Source organism: Dama dama, unplaced genomic scaffold, assembly GCF_033118175.1.
Source record: "Dama dama isolate Ldn47 unplaced genomic scaffold, ASM3311817v1 ptg000088l, whole genome shotgun sequence".
NCBI classification, from domain to species: Eukaryota; Metazoa; Chordata; class Mammalia; order Artiodactyla; family Cervidae; genus Dama; species Dama dama.
Window position 1 is genome coordinate 1,770,945 of NW_026870905.1, and position 7,906 is coordinate 1,778,850.

A 7,906-nucleotide genomic window follows, 5' to 3' on the forward strand; every position below is an offset into this window, starting at 1 on the left:
TCAAACGTTTTCAGGCTGTTCATTTTTTTCAACACCGCTTCTTGCGCCTCCTATTTTTCAGACAGTTTCATGCTCCTCATATTTTTGACACGTTTTGAAGCTCTTCATATTTTTCACACCTTTTCAGGCTCTTCATGATTTTGAACACCGCTTCATGATCCTCCTATTTTACAGACCGGTTCATGCTCTTCATATTTTTGACCCCTTTTGAAGCTCTTCATATTTTATCCACCTTTACAGGCTCTTCATGTTTTTCAAAACCGATTCATGCTCCCCCTATGTTTCAAACCGTTTCATGCTCCTCATATTTTGACACCTTTTGAAGCTCTTCATATTTTTCACACCTATTCAGTCTCTTCATGTTTTTAAACACCACTTCATGCTCCTCCTATTTTTCAGACCGATTCATGCTCCTCATGTATTTCACACCTTTTGAAACTCTTCATATTTTACCCACCTTTTCAGGCTCTTCATGTTTTTCAACACCGTTTCATGCTCCTCATGTATTTCCAACCGTTTGAAGCTCTTCATATTTTTCACAACTTTTCAGGCTCTTCATGTTTTTGAACACGGTTTCATGCTCCTCCTATTTTTCAGACCGTTTCATGCTCCTCATATTTTTGACACCTTTTGAAGCTCTTCATATTTTTCACACCTTTTCATGCTCTTCATGTTTTTGAACACCGCTTCATGTTCCTCCTATTTTTCAGACCGGTTCATGCTCCTCATATTTTTGACACCTTTTGAAGCTCTTCATATTTTTCACACCTTTTCATGTTCTTCATGTTTTTCAACACCGCTTCATGCTCCTCCTATTTTTCAGACCGTTTCATGCTCCTCATATTTTTGACACGTTTTGAAGCTCTTCATATTTTACCCACCTTTTCAGGCTCTTCATGTTTTTCAACACCGTTTCATGCTCCTCATGTATTTCCAACCGTTTGAAGCTCTTCATGTTTTTCACACCTTTTCAGGCTCTTCATGTTTTTGAACACCTTTTCATGCTCCTCCTATTTTTCAAACCGTTTGATGCTCCTCATATTTCTGACACCTTTTGAAGCTCTTCATATTTTTCACACCTTTTGAGGCTCTTCATGTTTTTGAACACCGCTTCATGTTCCTCCTATTTTTCAGACCGTTTCATGCTCCTCATATTTTTAACACCTTTTGAAGCTCTTCATATTTTTCACACCTTTTCAGGGTCTTCATGTTTTTTACACCGCTTCATGCTCCTCCTATTTTTCAGACTGTTTCATGCTCCTCCTATTTTTGACACTTTTTGAAGCTCTTCATATTTTTCAAACGTTTTCAGGCTCTGAATCTTTTTCAACACCGCTTCATGCTCCTCCTATTTTTCAGACCGTTTCATGCTCCTCATATTTTTGACACCTTTTGAAGCTCTTCATATTTTTCACACCTTTTCAGGCTCTTCATGTTTTTCAAAGCCACTTCATGCTTCTCCTATTTTTCAGACCGTTTCTTGCTCCTCTCATTTCTGACACCTTTTGAAGCTCGTCATATATTTCACACATTTTCAGGCTCTTCATGTTTTTCGACACCACTTCATGCTCCTCCTATTTTTCAGACCGTTTCATACTCATCTCGCTTTTGACATATTTTGAAGCTCTTCATATTTTCCACACCTTTTGAAGCTCTTCATATTTTTCAAACGTTTTCAGGCTCTGAATCTTTTTCAACACCGCTTCTTGCTCCTCCTATTTTTCAGACCGTTTCATGCTCCTCATATTTTTGACACCTTTTGAAGCTCTTCATATTTTTCACACCTTTTCAGGCTCTTCATGTTTTCCAAAGCCACTTCATGCTTCTCCTATTTTTCAGACCGTTTCATGCTCCTCTCATTTCTGACACCTTTTGAAGCTCGTCATATATTTCACACATTTTCAGGCTCTTCATGTTTTTCAACACCACTTCATGCTCCTCCTATTTTTCAAACCGTTTCATGCTCCTCCTGTATTTCACACCTTTGAAGCTCTTTATATTTTTCACACTTTTTAGGCTCTTCATGTTTTTGAACAAGATTTCAGGCTCCTCCTATTTTTCGGACTGTTTCATGCTCATCTCATTTTTGACACCTTTTGAAGCTCTTCATAATTTTCACACCTTTTGAATCTCTTCATATTTCTCAAACGTTATTACGCTCTTCAGGTTTTTCAACACCCCTTGTTGCTCATCCTATTTTTCAGACCTTTTCATGTTTCTATCATTTCTGACAACTTTTGAAGCTCTTCATATATTTGACACATTTTCAGGCTCTTCCTGTTTTTCAACACCCCTCATGCTCCTCCTATTTTTCAGATCGTTTCATGCTCATCTCACTTTTGACACATTTTGAAGCTCTTCATATTTTCCACACCTTTTGAAGCTCTTCATATTTTTCACACGTTTTCAGGCTCTTAATCTTTTTCAACACCGCTTCTTGCTCCTCCTATTTTTCAGACCGTTTCATGCTCCTCATATTTTTGACACGTTTTGAAGCTCTTCATATTTTTCACACCTTGTCAGGCTCTTCATGTTTTTGAACACTGTTTCATGCTCCTCCTATTTTTCAGACCGTTTCATGCTCCTCATATTTTTGACACCTTTTGAAGCTCTTCATATTTTTCACAGCTTTTCAGGCTCTTCATGTTTTTGAACACCGCTACATGCTCCTCCTATTTTTCAGACCTATTCATGCTCCTCATATTTTTGACAACTTTTGAAGCTCTTCATATTTTTCACACCTTTTCAGGCTCTTCATGTTTTTGAACACAGCTTCACGCTTCTCCTATTTTTCAGACCGTTTCATGCTCCTCATATTTTTGACACCTTTTGAAGGTCTTCATAATTTTCACACCTTTTCAGGCTCTTCATGTTTTTCAACACCACTTCATGCTCCTCGTATTTTTCAGACCGTTTCATTCCCCTAATAGTTTTGACACCTTTTGAAGCTCTTCATATTTTTCACACGTTTTCAGACTCTTCATGTTTTTGAACACCGCTTCATGCTCCTCCTATTTTCCAGACCGTTTCATGCTCCTCATATTTTTGACACCTTTTGAAGCTCTTCATATATTTTACACCTTTTGAAGCTCTTCATATATTTCACACCTTTTCAGGCTCTTCATGTTTTTGAACACAGCTTCATGCTCCTCCCATTTTTCAGACAGTTTCATGCTCCTCATATTATTGACACCTTTTGAATCTCTTCATATTTTTCACACATTTTCAGGCTCTTCATGTTTTTCAACACCGCCTTATGCTCCTCATTTTTTTTAGACATTTTCATGCTCCTCATGTAATTCACACCTTTTGAAGCTCTTTATATTTTTCACACCTTTTCAGGCACTTCATGTTTTTCAACACCACTTCATGCTCCTCCTATTTTTCAGAGCGTTTCATGCTCATCTAATTTTTAACACCTTTTGAAACTCTTCATATATTTCACACCTTTTGAAGCTTTTCATATTTTTCACATTTTTGTATCTCTTCATATTTTTCACACCTTTTCAGGCTCTTCATGTTTTTCAACACCATTTCATGCTGCTTCTATTTTTCAGACCTTTTCATGCTCCTCATATTTTTCGTACCTTTTGTATCTCTTCATATTTTTCACACCTTTTCAGGCTCTTCATGTTTTTCAACACCCCTTCTTGCTCATCCTATTTTTCAGACCTTTTCATGTTTCTATCATTTCTGACAACTTTTGAAGCTCTTCATATATTTCACACATTTTCAGGCTCTTCCTGTTTTTCAACACCCCTCATGCTCCTCCTATTTTTCAGACCGTTTCATGCTCATCTCACTTTTGACACATTTTGAAGCTCTTCATATTTTCCACACCTTTTGAAGCTCTTCATATTTTTCACACGTTTTCAGGCTCTTCATTTTTTTCAACACCGCTTCTTGCTCCTCCTATTTTTCAGATCGTTTCATGCTCCTCATATTTTTGACACGTTTTGAAGCTCTTCATATTTTTCACACGTTTTCAGGCTCTTCATGTCTTTGAACACCGTTTCATGCTGCTCCTATTTTTCAGATCTTTTCATGCTCCTCATATTTTTGACACTTTTTGAAGCTCTTCATTTTTTTCACACCTTTTGAAGCTCTTAATATTTTTCACACCTTTTCAGGCTCTTCATGTTTATTACACCGCTTCATGCTGCTCCTATTTTTCAGACCGTTTCATGCTCCTCATATTTCTGACACCTTTTGAAGCTCTTCATATATTCCACACCTTTTGAAGCTCTTCATATTTTTCAAACGTTTTCAGGCTCTTAATCTTTTTCAACACCGCTTCTTGCTCCTCCTATTTTTCAGACCGTTTCATGCTCCTCATATTTTTGACACGTTTTGAAGCTCTTCATATTTTTCACCCCTTGTCAGGCTCTTCATGTTTTTGAACACTGTTTCATGCTCCTCCTATTTTTCAGACCGTTTCATGCTCCTCATATTTTTGACACCTTTTGAAGCTCTTCATATTTTTCACACCTTTTCAGGCTCTTCATGTTTTTCAAAGCCACTTCATGCTTCTCCTATTTTTCAGACCGTTTCATGCTCCTCTCATTTCTGACACCTTTTGAAGCTCTTCATATATCTCACACATTTTCAGGCTCTTCATGTGTTTCAACACCACTTCATGCTTCTCCTATTTTTCAGACCGTTTCATGCTCCTCATGTATTTCACACCTTTTGAAGCTCTTTATATTTTTCACACCTTTTTAGGCTCTTCATGTTTTTGAACACGATTTCAGGCTCCTCCTATTTTTCAGACTGTTTCATGCTCATCTCATTTTTGACACCTTTTGAAGCTCTTCATATTTTTCACACCTTTTGAATCTCTTCATATTTCTCAAACGTTTTCAGGCTCTTCATGTTTTTCAACACCACTTCTTGCTCATCCTATTTTTCAGACCGTTTCATGTTTCGATCATTTCTGACAACTTTTGAAGCTCTTCATATATTTCACACATTTTCAGGCTCTTCATGTTTTTCAACACCACTTCATGCTCCTCCTATTTTTCAGACCGTTTCATGCTCATCTCACTTTTGACACATTTTGAAGCTCTTCATATTTTCCACACCTTTTGAAGCTCTTCATATTTTTCATATTTTTGAAGCTATTCATATTTTTCATATTTTTGAAGCTCTTCATATTTTTCAAACGTTTTCAGGCTCTTCATTTTTTTCAACACTGCTTCTTGCTCCTCCTATTTTTGAGATCGTTTCATGCTCCTCATATATTTGACACGTTTTGAAGCTTTTCATATTTTTCACACCTTTTCCGGCTCTTCATGTCTTTGAACACCGTTTCATGCTGCTCCTATTTTTCAGACCGTTTCATGATCCTCATATTTTTGACACTTTTTGAAGCTCTTCATTTTTTTCACACCTTTTGAAACTCTTCATATTTTTCACACCTTTTCAGGCTCTTCATGTTTATTACACCGCTTCATTCTGCTCCTATTTTTCAGACCGTTTTATGCTCCTCGTATTTTTCACACCTTTTGAAGCTCTTCATATTTTTCAACCTTTTTAGGCTCTTCATGTTTTTGAACACGGTTTCATGCTCCTCCTATTTTTCAAACTGTGTCATGCTCATCTCATATTTAGCAACTTTTGAAGCTCTTCATATTTTTCACACCTTTTCAAGCTCTTCATATTTTTCAAACTTTTTCAGGCTCTTCATGGTTTTCAACACCCCTTCTTGCTCATCCTTTTTTTCAGACCGTTTCATGCTTCTCTAATTTCTGACACATTTTGAAGCTCTTCATATATTTCACACATTTTCAGGCTCTTCATGTTTTTCAACACCGTTTAATGCTCCTCCTATTTTTCAGACCGTTTCATGCTCCTCATATTTTTGACACCTTTTGAAAATCTTCATATTTTACCCACCTTTTCAGGATCTTCATGTTTTTCAACACCGTTTCATGCTCCTCATGTATTTCCAACCGTTTGAAGCTCTTCATATTTTTCACAACTTTTCAGGCTCTTCATGTTTTTGAACACGGTTTCATGCTCCTCCTATTTTTCAGACCGTTTCATGCTCCTCATGTATTTCACACCTTTTAAAGCTCTTCATATTTTTCACACCTTTTCAGGCTCTTCATGTTTTTGAACACCGTTTCATTCTCCTCCTGTTTTTCAGAGAGTTTCATGCTCCTCATATTTTTGACACCTTTTGAAGCTCTTCACATTTTTCATGCCTTTTCAGGCTCCCCATATTTTTCAACACCGCTTCATGCTCCTCCTATTTTTCAGATCTTAACATTCTCCTCATATATTTGACACATTTTGAAGCTCTTCATATTTTTCACAACTTTTCAGGCTCTTCATGTTTTTGAACACCGCTTCATTCTCCTCCTGTTTTTCAGAGAGTTTCATGCTCCTCATATTTTTCACCCTTTTGAAGCTCTTCATAATTTTCACACCTTTTGAAGCTCTTCATATTTTTCACACCTTTTCAGGCTCTTCATGTTTTTGAACACTGTTTCATGCTCCTCCTATTTTTCAGACCATTTCATGTTCCTCATGTATTTCACACCTTTTGCAGCTCCTCATATCTTTCACACCTTTTTAGGCTCTTCATGTTTTTGAACAACGTTTCATGCCCCTCCTATTTTTCAGACCGTTTCATGCTCCTCATATTATTGGCACCTTTTGAAGTTCTTCATATTTTTCACACCTTTTCATGCTCTTCATGTTTTTCAATCCGCTTCATGCTCCTCCTATTTTTCAGACCGTTTCATGCTCCTCTTTTATTTCACAACTTTTGAAGCTCTTCACATTTTTCACACCTTTTCATGCTCTTCATGTTTTTCAATCCGCTTCATGCTCCTCCTATTTTACAGACCGCTTCATGCTCCTCATATTTATCACACCTTTTGAAGCTCTTCATATTACTCACACCTTTTCAGGCTCTTCATGTTTTTCAACACCACTTCATGCTCCTCCTATTTTTCAGACCGTTTCATGCTCCTCATATTTTTGACACCTTTTGAATCTCTTCATATATTTCACACCTTTGCAGGCTCTTCATGTTTTTGAACACCGCTTCATGCTCCTCCTATTTTTCAGACTGTTTCCTGCTCCGCATGTATTTCACACCTTTTGAAGCTCTTCATATATTTCACACCTTTTGAAACTCTTCATATATTTCACAGCTTTTCAGGCTCTTCATGTTTTTGAACACCGTTTCATGCTCCTACTATTTTTCAGACCGTTTCATGCTCCTCCTTTGTTTCAGACCGTTTCATGCTCCTCATATTTTTGGCACCTTTTGAGTTCTTCATATTTCTCACAACTTTTCAGGTTCTTCATGTTTTTCAACACCGCTTTATGCTCCTCCTTTGTTTCAGACCGTTTCATGCTCCTCTTGTATTTCACAACTTTTGAAGCTCTTCACATTTTTCAAACCTTTTCAGGCTCTTCATGTTTTTCAACACCGCTTCATGCTCCTCCTATTTTTCAGACCGTTTCATGCTCCTCATGTATTTCACACATTTTGAAGCTCTTTATATTTTTCACACGTTTTCAGGCTCCTCTTGTTTTTGAACACGATTTTTTGCTCCTCCTATTTTTCAGACCGTTTCATGCTCCTCATATTTTTGACACCTTTTGAAGCTCTTCAAATTTTTCACACCTTTTCAGGCTTTTCATGTTTTTCAACATCGCTTCATGATCCTCCTTCTTTTCTGAGCATTTCATGCTCCTCATATTTTTGAAACCTTTTGAATCTCTTCATATATTTCACACCTTTTCAGGCTCTTCATGTTTTTGAACACCGCTTCACGCTCCTCTTATTTTTCAGACCGTTTCATGCTCCTCATGTATTCCACACATTTTGAAGCTCTTCATAATTTTCACACCTTTTGAAGCCCTTCATATTTTTCGAAGCTTTTCAGGC